Here is a 9,033-nt window from a genome sequence, read left to right on the forward strand (position 1 = left end):
TTAAGCTGTTCATCACACATGTAGATAAAATGGGTTACAAATACCAACAATTTAAAACAATGATCAACAAAAACAACTCACTCAAAACCCTTAGAGACAGCTATGTCCCCTTCCCTCAGGGTTTAGTAGTGAAAATATTTGCCAGAGTCAAACAATACTGAACACAATACCATAGAAATAAGAATACAGGGTTGGGATGGAGCTGCGTGTGCTGCAGGAGTTACCATGACTGGCCCCTGTTCTGGGAGCAAGACGGGTATGTAGAGAAAATGTTCTACCAAACTTCTGGCTTATGCCCACACAGTTGACAAGGTCAGTTCAGAGGCAGTCAAACCTGACGACAAGGTTAACAACACTGATAGCTGGTGTTGAAACAGCACCAGCAGGAACTATTTTAGCGGAAAATGCAGGTGGGAGAGAAAAGGAGTTCAGCCGAAGGAGCCCCTTGCCCTGTGGAAATGAAGAAACACATCCTTTGAGCTTGGGTGAGCTGAACTCAAATTTTCTTCTCCTACTCAACTAAAACTGTGTAAATATTTAAGCCAGATGGGACACCATTTTTCTCTCTCTCTGTTTTGTTTTGTTTTAGAAAAACCTCCCCAGCCCTCCTCCAGCCATGTGTGTACACACACCCCCCACCCAGGTTTACAGAGATAACAGGTAGGACTCTCCTAGTTACCCACCAAAAAGTAAATTAGTGCTGTTTACTGTTACCTGAGCTTGCAATTTCTCATAGCTAAACAGATAACCAGCTTTCCTGCTTCCCTTCATCTTTTAACTGTACTTAATTTTACCAGGTACAAAAATGTTTATGTTTAGAGGAGAAAAAAGCAAAACTCATTAGACAAACTTAAGTAGCAACATCTGTCCTTGGCAGCACAGCCCATCCAGTTGGAAAGTGCTGGGATGGGACCCTGGCTATACTGGGGCAGTGAGTTTACTGAATCGCACACGGCGAGTTGCACACAAGCTATAAATGACTCTGGGAGGCCCGGGTCCACAGCTGTGGCCACTGTCCCTGGCTCACGGATGCCCAGCACCCTGCCAGGAGCTCCTCCACGCACAACAGGCATCGCCAGCACCCCTGGATGCATGCGGAGGATGATTCACTCCTAAAGCCAAAAGCACGGCACAATTAAAAAAGCGAGCCCATTTAATTTGTCATTAAAATGCAGGGTTGTGAAACAGGACTCGGGCAGAATAAGCATGCCAACCTGAATGCTCAGCCAGTGGTGCTGCGCTGGCTGGATTGCTTCTGTGTGCCACCTTTGTACCCTTAATTTTGTCTCTGGAAGGTGCCTGTGATGCACCTACCATGGGGTTACAAGCAAGCTCACTAAGCCAGGCACATCTCATCTGCATTGCAAAACCAAACCAGATCTGAAAAGGGCTAAGGAGGCAGCTAGATTTTTCTACCACCATTAAACTACCAACAGTTTTTATACAGCTTTAGGCCACAGCTACAATGGGAAAATAGCTTTATTTTTACTAGTCTGTGTTTTCTAAGTAATATATACTATATATATATCAGTATATGTATCACTTTTAACAAAAGGGACTAATCATATTCAATAAGTTTTTTAAAATGTATATGTATACACTCATTGTTTTAATATAATTTTAGATAGACTGAACATTTTTAATCATCATTAATTAAGCATGCCAGCTGTCGTATTTTTTAAAAATGCTCTGTTTCCATGATATAAACATGACCTGCAGGAAAACATGTCTTTAATATGCTTTATGATGGTGGTTAAGCCCTGGCTGAGATCAAATCTCCATTATTCCAGGAACTCAGGGAACTTCTGTTCTACCACCAAAGCTGTTCATTACTGCAGAGTAGGTGGGTTGCTGCATCTGGGTTTTGTTCTTTCTCCTGTAACAGTGCTGTAGTTACAAATGTGACTTAGCAGGTTCTCCTAATGTCACAACTCATTCCTACTATGCACCCACTTTTTTAGCAAGCTTTTCATATGCTGACAACAAATCAGATATAATCATACTACAAGCATATCCCCACACCTTCCTATACAACAGGCATCGTCATAAAATATTGTCCTTGTGAAGAGCAGGAACGCTTGACTCAGCAGACTTTGCTACCAGACTTTCCTTTTTGCTTTTATTTCTGAAACACACGTTTTGTCTCCCTTCCAGACAGAGATCTCAATGTGCGATGGGCCTATGTGCATCTCCCCTGCTTATTTCTCATGCTAATTTGTGGACAGGTCAGCAGCAGCTGCTCACACAGACACGGGTCATTTCCCTGCCTGTGGCCTGCAGTCTCTGCGCTATTCCTCATTACAGAAATATGGGCATGTGTTCATGTCTCCAGGCCGCTGCTAAACCTGCGTCTCTCAGGGAGGGCTCTGATTCATGCAGGGAAAGGGCTTACCCTGCAACTTCTGCAGTGGTTCCCCAGGTTTCCCTCCCACACCTCTACCTCAGATTTTCACCCTTCCTGCCAGGACAGCTCTGCGGTTCATAAAATAACAGGTGATCTGCCACAGTTCACAGCCCAGTGTATGACAGCAAAACATTACTGGGAAAGCTGCAGCATCACGGTCCTCACCCCAGGCTAAGCTGTCCCCATTTCTCCATCCAACCCTTCCAGTCTGCGCTGCCTCTGCCAGGAGAGTGGTTGCAAAGGGTTACTACAGCTAAAACCTTCTGACTCAGAAGATACAATTATCACAACTGCAAAACTTCATACCTACCAATGTTCTTTTGACTAAGGAGGCAAGATAGAAATCTCTCGAATCAGGTCACCTGGACACCAAGACCTCCGGGGGCAGAACACTGTACGTGCCGTGGAAGTGATACAGCAGCGTATGAATTCTCAGTCTTTGTTGACCCCAGGCAGTTAGCCAAAATTGTTTCCATTAAGCGGAAAAATTGATGACAGAGTCTGTTCTGTCATTGATGCAATAATGTTTCTGTGAAAAATAAAAAATTCAAAGTCCCACTTTTCTTGAACAAAGACTTGAGAGAGTTACTTTGCCAAGCCTCAAGCCTCACGCCTCATGCAGCAAGTACTTAATGCAAAAAACTTTTCTCTTTTTTTTTTTTTTTAACTTCCTTTTAGGCCATTTAAACAGGCCTCAATAGCTATGTCTGGGTGGCATTTACTGTTTCTCTCTGGCTCAGTTTCCCCAAGCAAAACCTCACACAGTTTTAACCCTGTCACGCACTCAAAATCTCCTTGATGTTCCTATCTATATTTTAAATGAAAGGTGGCCATTACTCATCTGGCTAGAAGCCAGCCTACAAAAACATGCCGCTTTTAATCGCACTTTCCTTTTCTGGTCTTCAAGGTCAATCTCCCTACCCACTTCTTCCTGACTGTACAGGACCACAGTGTTTTCTGGCAGTGCTCTGCGAAGGTCACTCAGAAATCACAACGTGATCCCCACGGGACCATCAAGTTATAACATACAAATGCCAGTAACACAAGCAGATCGACTCCGCTAGCTCCTTTCAAGCTCTGAAGAGTCCAGACACCAAGCAGTAAAGCAATTTTGCCACCTTATGCCATGGGAAGGGGTGGTGGGCTGTTGAGACAGTCCTCCTCTCTTGGTCTTCAAAAGGCAAACAGAGATCAAGAAAGTCATGTGGAAAGAAAAGCTCAGGTTTCTCCCACTGAAACCCAGCAAAAGACTTCACTGGCCACCACACAGGGCCAAGATCTCACTGAAATACCCTGTGTGCCCTGGAGATCCTGCCACCTGAATGTCTGGTTCAGCATCAAGTACTGCTGTAGGTGCCATTGTACAAGATTTTCTTGACTTTCTTTGTAGACTTTTCCCCTCAGGTTACTCTTGCTCAACTACCCTCCTTGTTGCGTAATCTATTTTTTCCCTTTGTGGGAAAAGACAGTTTTTTCGTTAAAAAAAATTAAAAAAAAAAAAAATAAAAAAAAAGAAGAAATCAAATACAGCTAGTTAGCAAATCCATTCTGAAAAAAGAGCAAAAGCTAAACAGAAATTAACATTCCCAGCCAATCAACATTTCAAAACAGTGTGAATAATATCAAAGACAAAACTCAAGTAATTTCAAACCTTCAAAGGTTGACTGTAATGCTATGGAAATGGTTTTCAATCACTCCTTCTAAATAAGGTTTATTTGAAATTAACACCTTTCTGCAAAGGGCTGGATGAATCAGCATTTTCCATTGGAAAAACCTTCCACCTGAAGATTTTCAGCTTGTTCAACGACTTTTACTGAGCTTGACTTTCTTGCCTTTCCTGTACCCATGTTTATTTTAGCATCATTACATCATATTTAGTCTCATTCTCTCAGTTCTCCTTTCTGTTTCTTCCCAGCTTGACAGGGCCAATATTTATATAAGGTTTAGTCAATGTAAAAATGAAGGGCTACTAGGAGAAGTACAGTGAGGAACAGGGCTCAACACATTCCCCAGCTACAGAGGTGTAAATCCTATAAGAAGAGAGGAATGGCTACAGCTGTCCTAGTTAAATCATTCACCTTCTGCTGATGAATGAACATGCAGTTCGATCATTTTACGAAAAATTCCTCCTCTGAGTTAATTTTATATATTGGTCACAGAAACTTCATAGTAGTTTTTATTTCTATTACAATGAGAACCAGCTCGAATATTGTTTGATACAATATAACTGTTGTGCAAATTAAAATATAGGTAGACTGAAACACTATGGTGTGCTAGAGGAAGGAGGAGAAAGGGGAGAAGTAAAGCATGAAGGGATGAAAGACAAGCAATGGCAATCTAGCAAAAGGAGCAGGTCTTGTGTATGACAGGCCAGTACCTTCTTCACATAATTATGGATGTTTTTATTCATCTGTTTACATACAAATGAGCTGTTTCTTTCTAGGATCCTCCTAAGACCTTGAGGTGTGCTGATTCCTTGCGGCAACAAGATCTCCAGCTTCATTACATGTTGTGACTCGGAATCAACAGTAGCCAGCCCCAAGCAAGCTCAGGTCCCACTCAGCTCTGCCAAGGGCTATGAAGTCTGAAGTACCAGGTGCCAGCAAGGGAGAATGACAACCCTGGAGACCACTTTCTTCAGACATACTGCCACGCAGGTGGGAAAGGGAACTTCTGTGGCAGGCAGAATAGAGTAGTTGCCCCTATAATAATTACACTGCAAGATTTTTGGCATGGTACATAAAATAAGAGTGTGTAAATGTGTTCTCTGTCTTATAGAAGTTCTGATCTAGATCTGTGACTTCACAAGGTGCTTTATATTAGTAATGGCAGCTGCTCATGAAAAAATAACTGCAGGTAACAAGTTTTTGTCACTTTCAAATAAACAATAACAATGACTGATCACTCTTCTGGCTTGTTGTCTAACAATTTCTATGGTAAACTTATCTGAGTAGCATCAAGCTAAAGTGGTCTTACATTTAGGAACATTGTAAAAAAGGAGGTCCCTTGTGTTCCCAGATGTGATGAGATTGGCCAAGTGCAAGTCTGGAGTTCTGGAGAGGTTTGACATTGACAGATGTAAGAGGACTTACACAGCACATCAAAATGAAAGTCAAATAGGTTTTACAATTTCCAGTTACCAACAGGAAACACAGTCATAGAGATTTGTGATTTGGCAGAAAAAGACAATATCTAGAAGATGACACAAGACCAAAAGAAGGCAACAAGTTCTGAAATGAAAAAAAAAGTGTCGGTAGAATAGCTTAGCCTGGAGTGGGATAGCACCCTGAGCCTCCTTACCAAGGCTGAAGTCTTTATAATTGTCAAAGGATCATCCTCCTCTGACAGTAACAGCCAAGTCCCTTCAGCCTGCGTAATGCAGCAGTTCACAGCAGGATGTGGTAATGGCACATAATATCCCTATTTATGATACAAGTGATGAATGTTGCAAGCAGAAATTCATGATATCAGGGTTAGCACTCCTGGAAGTCTCCTGCTTGGCAGAGGATCCTTAACAGTTTTCACTATTTAAATCTGATGTTCCAGTAAAAAGAATTTAAAAAAAAAGAGAGAGAAGAAAATCCCCCACAAAACCAACAACCAGGATTTTCCAAAAGCAAAAAAAGAAAATACCCCAGCTGATGACTATTAAGCAGGGTTAGAACAGCTTTCCAAATGTCTGTTTTGATAAAACCACAGTTTCTTCTTAAAATTCAATTAATGCTAGGGAAAGCTCCACAGGAAAAAGTATTGAAATTTAATTGAGGAAACTTAAGAAATGTCATTTAAAATCCCATTATATGACCTTTCATGTTTCTTATTCCTGTGCTATTGCCTACAATATCAGCACAGAATAGCTGAATTTCTCCAGGAGGTTGGTTTGTTTGTTTGTTTGTTAGAAACCCTGTTATGGCTTCAATTCATCTATTGATTGAAATACCATTCCTTTTCCAAGTTAAAATATAACATGTATTTTGCACTGAAATACCTTGACACTATTTTGAACATCTAATAGACAAAATAATCAGAAATTAAAACCTTAGGAAAATGATGGTGAGTAGGAATTCTCAAAACCAGCAATTTTCATTACAACTGCAGATCAGGAACAAATTTCAAAGTGGCATGATTCTTCACAAAACTGGTATTGTAGATTTGACTGGCTCTACGTGACAGGTTTGGTTGGGGTTTTTTTGTCATTTGTTTTTTATTGTTGTTTTGGGTTTAGAGGGTTTTTTGTTTATGATGTTGATTTTTTTCTTTCTGTTGTTGTTTATCTTTTTGGCTTTTTTTGGGCTTTATTCATTTCCACTTGACTGGGCTTGAAGAAAGATTTGCTGCAGGAACGGCCAGTCCATGCCCACTTAGACTCAGGAAGATTGTTCAGATTCTACCTCCTAGAGAAAAGTCATCTGCATTTATGCACGCCCCTTTAGGTCCTGTATCTGTGAATCAGCAAGAGAAACAGCGCTTGGCCAAAGGATTCCTTTCTTATCTTGCACTCTGTGACCTGGTCAAAGACCTTCTGTTGAAATAGTGTTGAGTGAACTGGCAAACTCAGAAAATACAATCACATCTCTTGTGTATGCCCAGGAATGCAAAGCTGGTTACCGTCTGACCATAACCACAACCACATAAACACAACTTTCCATTTGAGGATATGCATGTGCTCAGCTCTCTCCTTTTACCTCTCTGTGCATGTTGGCAAGATGCTGAGGGGACATCATTGCAGACAAAAGCACCGGCCTCGCTATTAAATGGGGCCTTACTGCAATGAAATATTGCTGATTACATAGATGTGGGAAGTGTGTGACCACTGCTCCTGAGAGGAGAGATGAAGAAATCCAGGTATGTGTGAGAGTGGAGGGAATAAAGAGGTGGGTCATCCTCATCAGTATTTATTTTAATGTTCTGCACCCCAAACTTAATGAAGGACATGAAATAAGTACAGTTTCTTTATACTATCCCAAAGGATGTTCCTCCCAGTACATGGATTGCCACAGAGGGGGTAAGAACCTTACACCTCTCTACTACATATATTGTGTATAATCACACATAAAAATGGGGTGGGGGACAAAGAAAACTCAGGGAATTTTGTAACCTCCTGAAATATTTAAAACATAGACATTTTGTTAATTATCGCTATGTAAGGGGACTTTTTCTCTGTGTGTCTGCATGCACGCCTTCTCTTAAATCTCCTACAGACATGTTTATAGAAGGAAGGATAAATATTTTTCCATAGCTTCATGGAAAATTACTATGAGAAGCCTTGGAGGAACACAGCTGTGGGGTCCTTCATTACCTCAGCACGAGCAGAGCCTTCCACACACTGAAATTTCATTGTGCTTTGCTCAATGTGGGCTTCGAGTTGTAAGCTCAAGCCTTTTGAAACACCACACCAAAAGGATCCATATTTTTCAATCCAGTTGGTATTTTAGAGGGAGCCACCGAAGGGGAGCAACACTTCCTGACCCAGAAAGCACAGTTTCCCAACCCGATACACATCTTTATAACATGAGAAAAGTGGTTGGGGAAAGGCCACCTTTCAGATAAGACCCCAGGCCAGTAACTAAATACACACGGAGCCCTTCTACATCCTCCTAACTCCAGAAACCTAACAACATTCTAGAAATTCACCTCCCTGTCCTCTACACTCTGAGTTCAGCAGCTATTTTTGTCTTCCATCTTGTTCCAAAACTGCAAGAATAACACCTTCCTCCTCAGAGGTGGCAGAATTTTTGCAGCACGTTAAAAATCACTTGGGTGCTTCTCAGTAAATCCACTAAAGGTGTTGGGGATTCTCTGCAATGAAGGGCTCTTTATAGAAATAAAAAAATCCTATAAACAAAGCTGTGCAATAGGAAAAAAAAAAATAAGAACACACACACCACCCAGAAACTGGACAGTTTTCACTGCCTCTGATCCCTCAGATGAGACTGACCAAGATTGGCATGAAGCTGATGGGCAAGCTGTAGAAATAAGGAAACAGGAAAAAATAAAACAAAATCAGGATAACAAAATATTTATTATTAAGGGTTTGCTGCCTGCTGAACAGTTGCTAACACAGATAAAAACACCCTTCACACCAAAAAACACTTGAGCCACTGTTTCTTCATACTGTCTCTGTCAGTGCACATGTCCAAACAGCTGACTGAATATTTAGGAGGATAGTGGGGTTTATATATTAAAAATTTTACAGTGTGAATATTTTAATTTTACATAAATATTGGTTTAAACGGAAAACCAGAAGTTTGAATATACAAGACAGGCCAATGATTTTAGGAGTGAATAAGACCTTGATATCTACCTGTAGCCTTCTTTAGCATCTTTGTATGTGTTCACAGATACATCAGCCCCCCTCACTGAAATACTGCATCTTAACTCTGCATCATATTTCCAGTTCAGTAACCTTCCCGTTCAGAGCTGTCCTATTGACAGTGACCTGCTGAATCTGAGATGCTAACAAACAGAGATGAGACTTTTTTTTTTTTGGTCCCCCACAGATTTCTAATTAACTGGAGAACTGAGTAACTTGAAGCTCCCCTTCATGGTGCAGTTGACACACCTGAGGCATGGGATGCCATCCAGAGGGACCTGGACAAGCTCAAGAAGTGGGTCCATGCAAACTTCAT

At 41.2% G+C, this 9,033-nt stretch overlaps 1 long non-coding RNA gene across 1 annotated transcript; it reads left to right on the forward strand.

The window, feature by feature from the left end:
- The first annotated feature begins 344 nt into the window (after nt 1-344).
- Nucleotides 345-5,301, forward strand: LOC139827707 (uncharacterized). The gene is made up of 3 exons (XR_011738624.1): nt 345-485; nt 590-660; nt 4,848-5,301. It is a non-coding gene; the product is annotated as an uncharacterized lncRNA (long non-coding RNA).
- Nucleotides 5,302-9,033: the final 3,732 nt, after the last annotated feature.

This window comes from Patagioenas fasciata, chromosome 3 (assembly GCF_037038585.1).
Source record: "Patagioenas fasciata isolate bPatFas1 chromosome 3, bPatFas1.hap1, whole genome shotgun sequence".
Lineage (NCBI taxonomy): Eukaryota > Metazoa > Chordata > Aves > Columbiformes > Columbidae > Patagioenas > Patagioenas fasciata.